This window comes from Sciurus vulgaris (assembly GCF_902686455.1).
Source record: "Sciurus vulgaris genome assembly, chromosome: 7".
In the NCBI taxonomy this organism is placed as follows: domain Eukaryota; kingdom Metazoa; phylum Chordata; class Mammalia; order Rodentia; family Sciuridae; genus Sciurus; species Sciurus vulgaris.
The window spans coordinates 80,655,441-80,671,639 of record NC_136467.1 but is presented as its reverse complement, the minus strand read 5'-3'; positions in this window follow the sequence as shown (position 1 = coordinate 80,671,639).

Here is a 16,199-nt window from a genome sequence, read left to right as displayed (position 1 = left end):
CTTCAAAAATCCCAAATGATCATCGTTACTCCAGTTTTCTTTCTGCCTCTTTTGGAAGGCTATTTCTCATTCATAAAATATAACACAACCTGCTTGTCTGTTTTGAACATCACAGAAAACAAAACCTTGAGATTCAATGTATCAGACAGTGTAATATCTGCAGGGCATTTTTGCATAACTAGTTCTAAAGCTGGAGCTTGAGCTTAATCTGCCTGCACAAGAAACCCAGTGTGGCAAATGTTAACCAAAGAAAAGCATTTTCCAGGAGCGTCGTGCCCACTCAGATCACTCCCACTTTCCTCCTGTTTCTTTCTAATCCCAAACTAGGGAGCAATTATCACTATTTCACTATCATCATCTTCTCCCTTCTTCTAAGCCTTATTTTTGGATATGCAGTGTTTTCAAACTTTAGAGAAAATGAGGATCAACAAGGAACTCAGATATACTTACCCATTTTTTAGAAAAATGACAAATAGTAATCGTGTATATTTTGGGGGTAAATTGTGATGTTTTGATACATATATACATTGGGGAATGATTAATTTAGCTTAATTAACATATAACTCACCTTGAGTATTTATTTGTGGTAAGAATATTGAAAATTTGTTACTGTGGCTATTGTGAAATACACAGTATATATTTATTAACTATGGTCACTCTGCTGTACAATAGAATACCAGAATATTCTCCCTAACTGAAATGTTTGTACCCTTTGACTAACATCTTCCCTTTCCCTGTCAAACCCTCCCCCCAGCCTCTGGTAAACAGCCTTGAATTTTCTACTTCTATGAGTCCAAATTTTTGGATGCCATGCCACATACAAATGAGATCATGCAGTATTCATCTCTCTATGCATGGCTTATTTCATGTAGTGTAATATTCTCTAGGTTCTTCCATGTTGTTGCTTTTTTAAAGACTGAAAATCCTGTGTGTGTGTGCGTGTGTGTGTGTGTGTGTGTGAAAATTTTTAATCCATTAATCTATTGGTGGACACTTAGCTTCCATGCCTTGGCTTTTGTGAGTATGCAGACATGACTTTGACATACTGCTTTCAACTTTTTTGGATACATACTCAGAAATGAAATTGTTGGATTATACGGTAATTCCATTTTTAGTTTTTTGAGGAACATCCATACTATTTTCCAGAATGATTGTCCTAATTTGCAATACCACCAGCAATGTACAAGTGTTCTCTTTTTTCCACATCCTGGCCAACACCCATTATCTTTCATCTCTTTGATAACAGCTAATCAAAAGGTATTAACTTGAATTTCTCTGATGATTAGAGATTTGAACGTGTATCTAATGGCCATTTGCTTGTATTCTTTTGAGAAATGTCATCGGATATACATATTCTTGAATCCTTCCTCCCATTCTAAACATTTGATTTAGTAGGCTTGGGTAGGGCCCTAGAGTATGCATTATAAATATGCATACCAGGTGATTCTTTGGTAAGGAGGTTGAGGGTCACCCCTTGAAAAGCAGTGTCAGTAGTGACAAAACAATTTCTCAAGAGAAGATTTACATAAAATTTTAGGTTTCATATATTCAGTGTTGAATAAAGATTAAGCTAGAGAACTGCAGAAATGTAGCATTATGGAATAGTCAGGCTGGGAAGGAAGATCATTTTAGTCTAATGTCTTCGTTTTATAGGTGAGGAAATATATGCTCTGAGAAGTGCCCAAGGCTTATATAACATGTTTGTGGCAGAAAGAGGGTTGGAAATAAGGAGGTCTTAACTTCCAATTCAGCCACCCTTATTTTACATTTTAAAATGAAATAAAATTAAAAGGGTTGATTAGAAAAGTTGGTCTCTAGGGCTTCTAATTGTCTGTCAAGGTATAGCTCCAGTCTATTTAAACATTTTGGAAGGTGACAAAGGAGTTGATTTTCACCTAAGTAGAAAAAGAACATGGGAAAAACAGAGTTGGTAGAGAGCAAGTTTTTCTCTGCACAGAGTCTAAACAATGATTTTATGTTTTAAATACCTGTGACTCGACCTGTCAACGTAACCAACACCAGTCTCCTTTTGACTTTTCTATATAAGTTCCATTTTTTTTTGTCTGCACAATAAGGTTGAATTATGACAGGTTAAAGTATAAATGATGAATAAGGTCTGTGTATCATGAATACAAACACCAAGATATCATTTCCAAGAACCCAGTATTAAGTACCTACAATGCCAACATGGAAAAACCATCCTTTGACAAATTCTTCTCCATTTTTGTCAAACTCTTCTGCATTTTTATAAGATTAAAAAAAGTCTATTTCAAAGTTCTGTTGCTGGCAGTTTTGCAAGAAATTTATAGACTTTAAACATGGCCATTTATTTGCATGTGGAAAAATACAAACATGAGTAACATATAGAATTATTATACAAATTGTACTGGCCTGGTTGCTTGGAATATCCACTATCCCAGATGTTCTCTTTTTTAAAAGGGAACATCAGAAAATAAATTGCACATTTAGAACTTGAAATCTGACATTCTTAAAAAAAGAAAAACGTTTCCACTACTCCCAAAAGAATTGAACACATTAAAGTCGAAAGAGCATTGGAGTTGAAACCAGGTGACAGAAGGCCTGGGCTGGCGGCTCTGAACAAGTTTTAACTTCTGCTTGCTTATGTGTAAATTAAAATTATATTCCAACATACCTGACAGATCCTCAAAAGTCTTCTATGAGCTGATAATTACAAAATGATTAAATGAATTTGATATTATCTGATAATAGTTGTGTTTATTTACAGTGCAAATAGTATTGGGTCACAATATTTACCTTTAAATATTACCCTTCAATATTCACCTTTCTGGTGAAAGAGCAACCCAGCCTTTGGTAAGCATTGTATTTCAGAAAGCATTTCAGCAATGTTTTTTAGTTTGTGTACCCCAGGGTCTCAAAACCAGCTTGTAGGCACTGACTTGTTCCAATCCCCAAATCTTCATTCTAGACAGAAATTAAGCCAAGTGTAAGGAGAGAGACATGCTGCAGAGAAGGGGAACATGCCTAGAGATAAATGATTATGTTCTCCCCGGTAGTTCAATTCCTTATAAACAAACCCAAACTTAAGATTGCCTCTAAGAGGACCACCTACTGCAAGCTATTTGCCTGTTTAACTTGTCAAATTTAATTCACTGAATGAGACAAATGAACAGCAGCGGTTTGAGTGCCACTTAGTCATAATCACAGAGTTTGGGACTGGAAGAGATCCATTTTTAGGAAGCTTCCAATGTGATTCTGTTATCCAACCAGGTTTGGGAGCCAAAGTTATAGATCTTCTAATGCAGTAGTTCTCATTCTCTGGTGCACATTAGAATCAAGATATATATATATATATATATATATATATATATATTTTTTTTTTTTTTTAATATTAATCAGGCTGTAACCCTAGAAATTTTTTTGAATTGGGCCTCAAAAAAATTTTTTTTAATTATAATGTGCAGCCACAGGAAAAAAAAATTGAACTTATTTCATTCCTTATTCTGGTAGGACAGGGAATGCTTCTTGAAAGAAGTAAGTAATTAAATTTCCATAAGCATGTACGAATATGAATGCTCAATTCAACCCAGAAAATCTTTATTGAGCACCTACCTATGGTGCGAATTCCTATTCAAGTGGCCTTATCGACTCACAAGAGGCATGAAAGCAATTCAAAATTATACAAGGCAGACTAAGGTAAATGTCACAGGGCAGGGAAGGCAAAGCATTTTGGTATTTCAGAAGTCTGGGAGAGAATTTGAAGACTTGATCAGAAACACAGCAGATGATCCCTTAAAACCAGAGGATGTTGGCTTCTGAAAGCTAGTGAGTTCTGAACCTGTAGAATTGAAGATAAAATATGATTCTGCAATTCCAGTTTTTGCTTCAAAACTTACGCTGTGTACCAAAGAATTGTAAAGATCACTCATCATGGGCAGTACAACTTGAAAGTGTCTGGAAAGGAACATTGCAATAAATAAGGGCTGACTCTTGATTTCTTTTCAATTCAGCATTTAAGACTCAGAACTGCACTATTTCTAGTTATAAAATATTGCTTTAGAATGACTTTTAATGATAGCCGTGGAATATATGGTTTTTCCTGAATATCTTTTCAAACACCTTTTTTTTAAAAAAAAAAAAAAAAAAAAAAAAAAAAACCTTCACAATATATTCCACGTCTCTGTTTCTTCAGTTTCAGTTCAGGGTCCCACATCTCCTCTGACTTATCTCAAAGTCTCCTTTCTGGTTTTTCTTTCCTCTAATCTCTTACCTCACTGCGTACATTCTATGTATTTTTGTGAAAGTTGTGATTCTACAACACTACTATGAAATTTTTTTAAGTATAAAGTGAACTACATTTTGCTGTATGACTTTATAGTGTCCATTTACATTTTTCTTCTTTTCAAAACTTAATTACTACTTGTTTATCAAAGTAATACATGTAAATAGTTAAGAATCAAAAAACATCCCAAGGCATACAGCTCATCCCTCTGCATTCCTAATTTCTGTTCCTCAGAGGTAGTAACTTTCAACTATTTTAGATGTATCTACTGGCGTTATGGGAAATGATATGCTTACACCAGTACTTCTAGATTTTTTAATACAGACATTGCCTATCGATTTCCTGCTCTAAAGGATGGAGGTTTAGCTTAATTATATACCCCATGCTTCTTTCTGCAATAACTGTTGAGGGTCCTGGTGTAGGACATTGAGCCCACACTTATGAACTTATATTCTGTTGTGAAAAGGTAAGAAATAAACAAGTAACCAAATAATTGAATAAATGGCTCCAGAAAGTAATCCATAATATGAAAAATAAAAAAGTAAAAAAAAAGAAGGATAGGGAAAATATGGATGTTTTGATTGGTATGATTAGAAAATTACACTTAGGTACATAATGTCCTGTGGCTCTATTTCATTGATTGTATGACTATTTCTTTACTCTGAGGATGCAATTGCCTTGTTTTCATATTTGGTTTGTTTTTCATGTATGGAGAACTAATTCATTCCTCAAAATTCCTTCAGAATTTATTAAACTGGTCAAACACAACAGACAACCTTTCAGTCTTTCTTTCTTCTCCTTCACTCGTTCCTCTCTCAGCATTCCTTCTTGATCTAGCCAGTTCCTGTGGCTTCTCAGACCTGTGGCAGACCTTTGGCCAAGGCCCCCTGGAGTCCTCTTTGCCTTCTTCTGAGTGAGTCTCAGTTCTTGCCTACCACATCTTCTTCTTTCTCAATTAAGTTCACTAGAAGCTTCTTGAGAAAGGGTGCACAGGAAGTAAGTTTTTGCAACCTTGAGTGAGTGAAAATGTTTTTATTCTATTCTCATTCTTGGTGGGTAGGCTGAGTACAGAATTTTAGGTTGGAAATATTTGTGTCCTCAGAAATTTGGAGTCACTGTTCCTTGCCTTCTGGTTGTCAGTATTTCTGTTGAGAATCTTGATACCATTGTTATTCCCAATCCTTGGTATGAACATACTTTTTTTTTTTTTTTCTGGAAACTTAGAGTTCTAAAATTTCAAAATAATTGAGATTTCATGAGATTTTTGTTTTTTGTGGAGATGCAGGAATGTGTAGTAATTAAGAATACAAATTCTATTTATTTTTGTTTGTTTTTTTTATTGTAAACAAATGGGATACATGTTGTTTCAATGTACATTGCGTAAAGGCATACCATTTGAGTAATCATAAATTTACATAGAACAATGTTGTTTGGCTCATTCTGTTATTTTTTCCCTTCCCCCCACCCCTCCCACCCCTCTTTTCCCTCTATACAGTCCTTCCTTCCTCCATTCTTGCCCCCATCCCTAACCCTAACTCTAACCCTAACACTAACCCTTCCCTCCCCCCCATTATGTGTCATCCTCCACTTATTAGCGATATCATTCGTCCTTTGGCTTTTTGAGATTGGCTTATCTCACTTAGCATGATATTCTCCAATTTCATCCATTTGCCTGCAAATGCCATAATTTTATCATTCTTTATGGCTGAGTAATATTCCATTGTATATATATACCACAGTTTCTTTATCCACTCATCAATTGAAGGGCATCTAGGTTGGTTCCACAGTCTGGCTATTGTGAACTGAGCAGCTATGAACATTGATGTGGCTGTATCTCTGTAGTATGCTGATTTTAAGTCCTTTGGGTATAGGCCAAGGAGTGGGATAGCTGGGTCAAATGGAGGGTCCATTCCAAGTTTTCTAAGGAATCTCCACACTGCTTTCCAGAGTGGCTGCACTAATTTGCAGCCCCACCAGCAATGTATGAGTGTACCTTTCTCCCCACATCCTCACCAACACCTATTGTTGCTCATATTCTTGATAATTGCCATTCTAATTGGGGTGAGATGGAATCTTAGGGTGGTTTTGATTTGCATTTCTCTTATTACTAGAGATGATGAACATTTTTCCATATGTTTGTTGATTGCTTGTAGATCTTCTTCTGTGAAGTGTCTATTCATTTCCTTAGCCCATTTGTCGACTGGATTATTTGAATTCTTGGAGTAGAGTTTTTTGAGTTCTTTAGAGCCAGACTATTGTGTTCTTGGTCCATAACCTAAGTAGGTTTACTCAATATCTTTGTGCCTTTGTTGGATAATACTCATATCTACATCATAGGGTTTGGGGAAAATAGCAGTAAGACTTAAAAATATCTAGTAGTGTCTGGCACTTAACATGCCCTCTGTTAACATCGGTTATGATTATTGTTATTAATGTGTTAGGCATTTATTTCAATTTGGAAGTTCAGATTTTTCACAGCTGGAAAATCTGCTTGTGCTACTTCTTTAATAATGTATTCCCATTTTCTTTTTTGATACTTTACTTCTAGAATCTTTGTTATTAATTAAATTTCTTCAATGTTAGGTTCTGTGGGGAAAAATTTGTCTCGTTTATTTTTCCAGATGGTATTTGATAAATCTTGTTAAATATGTAAATGTGTCCAGAAATAGCCCTATTTGGTAAATTCAACTAACTTTCCCAAATCTGACAAATTGAGATATAAGATATTTATGGAAATATTTCTCAAACTATGCTCTTCAGACCTCAGATTTGTAAGAATATGTCAATAAGTAAAGCAAAAAATGATTTAAACTCAAGTAAGTTAAGTAGGTTAAATTTCCTTATATCAAGACTTCTTTAGAGCTTTAAAAATAGTACTATTCATTGTGAATTTTAAGAAGGAAAAAAATGCTAGTATTTTCTAAATTAATCTTACTCCCAGCCTATTTAGACAGCATATTCCTAGCTTCTTACAAAACAAATTACAGCCAGGTGTGGTGATGGATGCCTGTAATCCCAGAAGCTCAGGAGGCTAAGGCAGGAGGATCAAGAGTTCAAAGTCAGCCTCAGCAACTTAGCAAGGCTCTAAGCAACTTCACAAGACCCTGTCTCAAAATAAAATAGAAAAAGGACTGGGAATGTGACTCAGTGGTTAAGCACCCCTGGGTTCAATCTCTAGTACAAAAATTTTAAAAAAAAAATTGCAGTAAAATGTAGTTTGGGATTTTTTTTTTTTTTTTTCTTGATCAACAGCATTTTTTCTAATTCTGTACCTGTGAAATACCTAATTTTCATCCTGAGGGGTTATTTATTTCTCCTATTACCGGTTCCATGCTGGGTCCTGATCTCTCACAATTGCTCTTTCAAAACTTTTAGAATATCAGATTGACCACTGTGGTTCAGGATCTAAATGATGCAGGGGGAAATAAAAACCCAGAGAAATCTCCACATCAGAGTTATTAGGGAGAAGCAGGAATGAATAAAGAATAACAGTAGGATGGTGTGGCATAGGATAGGTCATCCTAGTAGTCCTCAAGTGGATATCTCACTTACACCTTAGGATCAGGGTTGATTTTAATGCAGAATCAGGTAAAGAAAGAGATGACAACCAAGGTAGTTTTCTCTGCTCATTAGTGTTTGCCACTTTATCTTTGCATGCACTGAAGATTCATTCAGATCTTATGACCAGAACCTCACACTGACTGAACCAGAATCTCCAGGGGCGGGTCTGGGAATTTTTATTCTGAAAAGATAATTCTTAGGACCGGAAGGTTTAGAAAATACTGTGTGCACTGAGCCACACCGTGGGGCTTGTTGGCTACTCTTGGCCCTGACCTCCACTTGGCTTTCACATCCATGGTAAACCTGTTGGAGAATCTGAACTCATTATTGTCACAAGTCTCTGCTTATCTTCAGATTCTGATTGTGTAGTTCTCAAGTCCATGCTCATCCTGGTTCTGCTTTCTCTCTCCCAACTTAGTATTTTGGACTGGCACCAAACTGAGTGAATTCTTTCTCTGATTAATCTTGCCAGAGCAGCTAAGGAAAAAGAGAGAGAGAGAGAGAGAGAGAGAGAGAGAGAGAGAGAGAGAGAGAGAGAGAGAGATCTATCTTCTAATATTTGAGGGAATTGGATCTTAAATAGATTGAAGGTAACTGAAGAAGAGCTGTGGAAAGGAATTTTAAAAAATAGTTGATACAGTTTAAAAAGCACACAAAAAAGCAATAACTGAAAAGCATAATCCTTCTGTGCTGTTTCTACCAGCAATGCATTTTTTTGGCTTGCAGGCCACTAGTATTTTATGAATCCTTCTGGAAATATTTGAATGGGTTTATAAACATTTGTCTAATATGTGTGTGAACACTTCTTTTACACAACAGTATCATGCTATCTACTCTGTTCTGCCCGTTGCTTTCTTTACCTACTTTATTTTGATAATTGCTTTAGGTTGAATTATGTCCCTCCAAAAGATATGCCGGAGTCATAACCCCAGTACTTCAGAAAGTGACCTTATTTGGAAATACAATTAGTTAAGATGAGGTTTTATTGGAGCAGGATGGGCCGTTAGTCAAATGTGACTGGTGTCCTTCAAAGAAAAGGACAGAGAGACATACAGGGAAAATGCCAGGTGAGGACAGATAACAGAGGCAGACAAACACCAAGACTTATTGACAAACCATCAGTAGCTAGAAAGAGAAAAGGAAAGTTTCAAAAAGAGCATGCTAACACTTGACTTTGGACTTCTAACCTTCAGAACTATGATATAATATACCTGTTTTAAGCCGCACATTTTGTGATACTTGGCTTCAGCAGTCTTAAGAAACTAATGCAGAGGTCTTTCCTTATCTGTGGAGAGCTGCTTCTCCCTATTGTTCAGCTGCATAGGAATCTATCATATGGCTGGGATACAACTTTTTAAAACAGTGCTACTGATGGACTTTAAATAAACAATTTAATGTTTGTCATTAAAAATAAGACAGCAATGAATTTTCATACATGTGTCATTTTCATACCTGTGTGGGATTATCCTGGGCTAAATACCTAGGAGTATTATGTAATTGAAGTAATATGTTTTTCACATGAACAAATGAAAAATAGTGGTGACTTGAGTAACTTTGTTCACAAACAGAGGGTTTGTGCTGAAGCCAATAATGTTAAACGGGATGATTTTGTCCTGACTCCTGTCCATCCCTCCCCCTAAGTGTTCACCTGTACCTGTGCCAGCCACTCTTTTATGGAACTCAGCTGCACCTGAGTTTCAGTGTTATGATTCTTAGGGTCTTAGGGTAGTTGCAAGGATCGAATGAAGAAAATATTTGTGAAAGTGATTGTCCTACACAAAGGCAGGGATTTGGTATTGTCTTTATCTGAAAACAATGTTTGATAACTTTCTTATGCTCTCAACCATATTCTACACACACACACACACACACACACACACACACACACATACACACATGCACACACGCACACACACACAGTATTGTATATCAATTTCTCCTGTATTCATGTTTTCACATGTTTAGTAGTAGCTTTTTACTGTCTGCTCCTTTGTATTTGCTCACAATAGTTCACATAATGTCTTTTCTAAAAATGATACTATCTGACTAATGCATGTTCTATTCAGTGCTTTTGTGGGCTAAATTTCTCATCAATGAAAATTCTCTATTTCCTAAAGATGGCCTGAGGATTTACCTTTATAGAGTACTGTTTCTATGAACTACTTTCCTTTTCTTTCTTCTTCTCTCAGATAAGAATAACTTTTGGGAAAATATATTTTAACCAATGGACTTGGAAAAATCAGTACAAGATCCATTTAATTGTCACAGCTAATCCATGACAAGGGCTGCACAAAGAAGGAGGTGATTTCTTCTTGTTTTCCTAAGGTCACAAAGACTTTTCTTTCAAGGAAGGGTTTAGGCTTGGGACTTTGGTCACATGGTTATTATTCTTAGTATCCTCAGTCTTGTGGCCTGCCAAGAATCGTCAGAGCTAAGAGTAGGCTGTTGTTTACATGATATAATTGGTGAAGTGCTAGGAAGAGTTTTAAGTCTTCACACATCTCTCCTAGAGCATTCCAAGGTACTTAAAATTCCAAGCTTCAGAGTCAATGCTTTTGTGAATTCTCTCCCTCAAATGTAAATAGCCTGAAGGGATATCATAATAAACCATTATCAGTCATTAGCATCTCAGTGTGAATAAGTATTAGATTCTTTTCCTGCTGACAGTGGATCAACAAGAAGAAAGTACGAATTCAACAGAGGAAGTAAGCTGCCTGCTGCCTTTGCCCTGAGAGAACAGAGTGCCAGGAGGCACCTTCTCCAAAATTTCTTCCTCTTCCAGCTGCCAGAAGGCCCAGAATGCCTTTAGGGGAAGCAAGTCCTGGAGAATGTAGAGATCTAGAGAATCCAGCTAAAGAACCTTCTTCACTTGCTTACATGGTCAATTCTAGGGAAAATCATGAAGAGGCAGCTATAAGTTTTTCAAAATGCTCAGTTTGACAAGTATGAGGATGATTTTGGCAAGGCTCAAAATGGTATCTGGCAGACAAAAAAGCTCATCACACTTCTTCAAAGCATAAGGTTGGGATTGGCTGTTTTTTGAACAAGGCTACTTACTGAGATGAAAGTATTCTGTGCTCTCTGTTTTTCCAAGTCTGTGACATTGTAGGGCCACTTATCTCTACCCACATTGGAAGAGACTTTTTGACCTTGCTGAATATTTTATGGTCCAGAAGGTAATTGGTATTCTCCAGTGTACACTACTGTAGCCTGAGATCTAATTGGGGACTTAAATGCTGGCTTTTTAAATCTCTCTCTCTCTCTCTCATCCAGGTCTTTCTAACTCTCATGTGACTAGAAAAACTGTTGGATAGAGGAGAGATTCCATCTAGGTAAACCTGCCTAGACTCTTGGCCACATCTTCCAAGAATTCACATGCATCTCAAAAGCTGTTAAGAATTGTAAATGGAAGTACCTCCCCCCCCCCCATGGAGGAAACTTTCACTTTCCTTGAGAAGAGTCCAACAAATTGTAGGTGGTGTCATAAATTAGATTCATTCAGAGATATTTCAATCCAAATATTGCTCTGTTATTGATTTATTGAACTTGCCACATTATCTCATTGTGATATTTATACTGTATGTGAAGATTTTCTCTAAAGGAGTTTCCATTTCTTGTCACAGTATTGTTTGTATTCAATTACTGGCTCTCTTTCCTTTGCCTAAAAACCGGCTCAAGACTCTGCATTCTACAAACAAGAAATTCCTCCTTGAACACTGTTTCCTACAAAGTGGATGCTTTAAGTCTTTTCTTCCATTCATTAAAGATTTCTCGAGTCGCCTCCATGTCCTAAACTCACATTTTCTTCTCAAACAACTGTAATAATTTTATTATTAACAATAGCAGCTAATATTTGTTCAGTGAATAACATGTGCCAGGCCCTGTGCAGCTTACATGTATTACTCATCTAAATCTTTCAAGAGTCCATGAACGTAGGTGTCATGAGTAGCCCTTATTAATACAGACTGCAGCAATGAAGCTTAGAGAGTATCACTTGCTGCCCAGTAAGTCAGACAGGATGGGTGGCAATTTAGAAAAAACTCCAGTTTTGTCCTATAGGTGATATTTAAATCTTTGTCGTTATTTAAAATGTGTAGTATTTCTACGAATTCACTGTAAACAATTATTTCCTAATAATTATTGACAAGAGTTGATCTTTATCTGACTCAATCTCTTAGCATCAGTTGCACTGTTGGGCCTGTGGGACCCTTTTCTAGCCTTTATTTTCATGGTACTATATTCTTTTGATGTTTCTACATTTCTAGTCTTTCTGACTTTGTGAATTTATTCTCTTAAATTCTCTCATAAATGTTGGTGTATTTTGAATTTTCTTCTTTTGAATGTCTTTCCAGAGTAATCTCAATGGGTCAAAGTCCTCAGTAATCATCTCAATTCTTATTGCAGTGTCCCTTTCTCTTAAGTTCCAGGTTCATCTCTACTTACAGGTGCCACAGACTGGAAATATTTAAATCAGTATCACTCTTTCATTCAAAGCCTATTCTTTCTTCTACATTTCCTTCTAAAACATATTTCATGAACAGACACTTCACAGAAGAAGATCTACAAGCAATCAACAGATATATGAAAAAATGTTCAACATCTCTAGTAATAAGAGAAATGCAATTCAAAACTACCCTAAGATTCCATCTCACCCCAATTAGAATGGCGATTATCAAGAATACAAGCAACAATAGGTGTTGGTGAGGATGTGGGGAAAAAGGTACACTCATACATTCCTGATGGGGTTGCAAATTAGTGCAGCCACTCTGGAAAGCAGTATGGAGATTCCTCAGAAAGCTTGGAATGGAACCACCATTTGACCCAGCTATCCCACTCCTTGGCCTATACCCAAAGGACTTAAAATCAGCATACTACAGAGATACAGCCACATCAATATTCATAGCTGCTCAATTCACAATAGCCCAATTGTGGAACCAACCTAGATGTCCTTCAGTTGATGAAGGGATAAAGAAACTGTGGTATATATACACAATGGAGTATTACTCAGTCATAAAGAATGATAAAATGATGGCATTTGCAGGCAAATGGATGAAATTGGAGAATATCATGCTAAGTGAGATAAGTCAATCTCAAAAAACCAAAGGACCAATGATCTCGCTGATAAGCGGATGATGACACATAATGGGGGGGTGGGAGGGGTTAGTGTTAGGGCTAGGGTTCGGGTTAGGGTTAGGGAGGAGGCAAGAATGGAGGAAGGAAGGACTGTATAGAGGGAAAAGAGGGGTGGGAGGGGTGGGGGTGAAGGGAAAAAATAACAGAATGAATCAAACAACATTACCTTATGTAAATTTATGATTACACAAATGGTATGCCTTTACTCCATGAACAAACAGAGAAACAACATGTATCCCATTTGTTTACAATTTTTTAAAAAACATATTTCATATAAAAATACAAGCAAAAAGATGGGGGAAGAACCCCAGATTCATGTCTTTTTTCATTCACTGATGCATTTAATTAATCACCATATCCTGTGTATTCTAATTTCCAAATTTTTCCATTCTCGTGCATTTTCATTTTTACCGGTTTAACTCAGAACCTCATTCTATCTCTTCATTTTGAGACCCAGAGTTATGTATTGTTTTTGTTGTTATTGTCGTTGTGTGTTTTTGGGGATTAAACCCAGGGGTGCTAACCACTGAACCACACCCAAGGCCATTTTTGCTGGGTATAGGATTCTTGGTTGGCAACCATATTTTTTTCGAGCTTGAAATATGTTGGTCCAGGCCCTTCTAGCTTTTAGAGTCTGGGTTGAGAAGTCGGCTGCTGTCCACATTGGTCTCCCCCTATATGTAATCTGATGTTTTTCTCTTGCGGCCTTCAAAATCCTATCTTTATTTTGAATGTTAGGCATTTTCATTATAATGTGCCTTGGTGTGGATCTGTTGTGATTCTGTGCATTTGGTGTTCTGTAAGCCTCTTGTATTTGATTTTCCATTTCATTCTTCAGGTTTGGGAAATTTTCTGATACTATTTCATTGAATAGTTTGTTCATTCCTTTGGTTTGTATCTCAGTGCCTTCCTCAATCCCAATAATTCTTAAATTTAGACTTTTCATGATGTCCCATAGTTCTTGTAGATTCTGTTCATGATTTCTTACCATCTTCTCTGTTTGGGCAACTTTATTTTCAAGATTAAATATTTCGTCTTCATTGTCTGAGGTTCTGTCTTCCAAGTGGTCTAGTCTTTTGGTGATGCTTTCCATTGAGTTTTTTATTTGGTTTATTGTCTCCTTCATTTCAAGGATTTCCATTTGTTTTTTTTTTTTTTTTTTTTTTTTTTGAGAATCTCTATCTCTTTGTTGAAATGATCTTTTGCTTCCTGCACTTGCTCTTTCAGCTTATTGGTATTGTCATTCATTGCCTGCATTTGCTCTCTTATCTCATCCTTTGCTTCGCGAATCATCTTAATCATGTATAATCTGAAGTCCTTTTCTGACATTTCTTCTAACATACTGTCATTGGATTCTATTACTATAGAATCTAGATTTGTTTGGATCATTTTCTTCCCTTGTTTTTCATGTTGTTCATGTATCTTCCCTTCTAGCAGTGCAGATCTGGGGTATTGCAGATTTCCCCCTTTAGGCTTATAGTGGCCCTATAGGTTTCCAAAACCCTTTCTTTAAGGGGAGATCAATATTAGCAGTGCCCAAATCAGACACTATGCAATCCTAGACCAAATAGCCCCCATGGGGACAATAACAAAATTGTCATAATAAACAAAATGAGTTCAAATATTATCTTTGGTAAAACAAACAGGTTTGCAATAAGGTCTGCAGTTTCTAATGGAGGACAAAGAGGATGCAGAGGGATGTAGAATGTGGCTGTTAATGGGATAAGAAAAGAATATACAGAAATTCTAGAAAATAGAAAGGGTGAGAGTGTAATCAAAAGAAATCGGATGTTAACATGCAAAAAAGGGAGAAAGAGACTCTGAGGGAACAGATAAACAAAAGGAAAAGAGCAAGAAAAGTAAAGAAATAAATACTTAAATTAAAAAAAAAAAAAAGAAAAATCTACTGTATAACAGTCATATAGTAATGAAACCTCCCAGCGTTCAGTAGCCTGATGCATGAGAAGTACCTGACAATGAGCTTCAAGCCTACAGCAGGTGTCGCAGGATGGGGCTTCCAGGATTATCTAAGATGGCCGCTCTGGCTTCGAAATGTGTTGGCAAATGGGGAGCTGCAGGTGAGGGGTGGACGTGGTCAGCTGGAGGTCCTGGAGACAGGATGCAGTTGGTCCATCAGGGGTCCTGGAGGTCGGGTGTGTTTGGTTTGGTTGTGGGATCTTGGAGGCCAGGTACAATCAGTCCTTCTGGGGTCCCGGTGATAGGGTACAGTCAGTTGGTCTGGGAGTCCTGGCGGCAGGGAGCAGTCAGTCGATGTGAGGGCCCCAGAGGCAAGGAGTGATGGGTCGGGCTGAGGGATCCTGGAGATGGGGCTTAGTCAGTCCGGCCAGGGCCTGGCTGTTGTCCACCCCAGGCCATTTTTATATTTTAATTTGAAATAGGGTCTCGCTGAGTTGCTTAGGACCTCTCAAGTTGCTGAGGCTGGCTTTGAACTCATGATCCTCATGCCTCAGCTGGGATTACAGGCATGTGTACGTGGCATGTATTATATTTTATTGTATGCCCTGCAACACCTGGCATGATATTTTTTCAGAGACACAGATCTATTTAAGAAAGCAGATACATATTCAAGGGAGAATGCAGGCTATCTCCAGAGTGAAAGACCACAACCTTAGCTGTGGAGTGTTAATATTTATAGGGAGACAGTAGTTAGCCACGATGCAGTAATGTAATTCTGAGCCAGTTTTTCTAGTGTTTGTGCCTTGCCTTTGTGTTACTGTTTGCAGTCAAGGGTGCAGGCCAGAGACAGGCTGGGTTGCTCTGGAATGCTTGCTTTGCATTTCAAAGGTTCATGGTCATTTCCTGTATTCTAACAGTTCATTGGCACTTCTCTTTGGAGATTTGGTATATCTTTCCTCTTGTGTATCTCACTAGCACAATTTTGTATATAGAAATAGACCATCATAGAATGGGTAAAGAAAATATGGTTTAACAAAAAAGAGAAAATGTGGTATATATAAACAATGAAATAATATTCATCCACAAGAAAGAACAAATTCCTGTATTTTGCTGTGAAATGAATGCAACCCAAGGACATTATGTGAAATAAGCCAAACACAGAAAGGCAAGTGAAACCTTCTCTCTCATAAGTGGAAGTTAAAAAGCGTTGACCTGAATGTAGATAGTGATTACTAGAGGTTGGGAAGTCTGGGGAGGGGAATGGTAGACAAAAGGAGGCTGGATTAGCTCAATTCATGCTGTATGGATGTGTTTAATTATCACACCA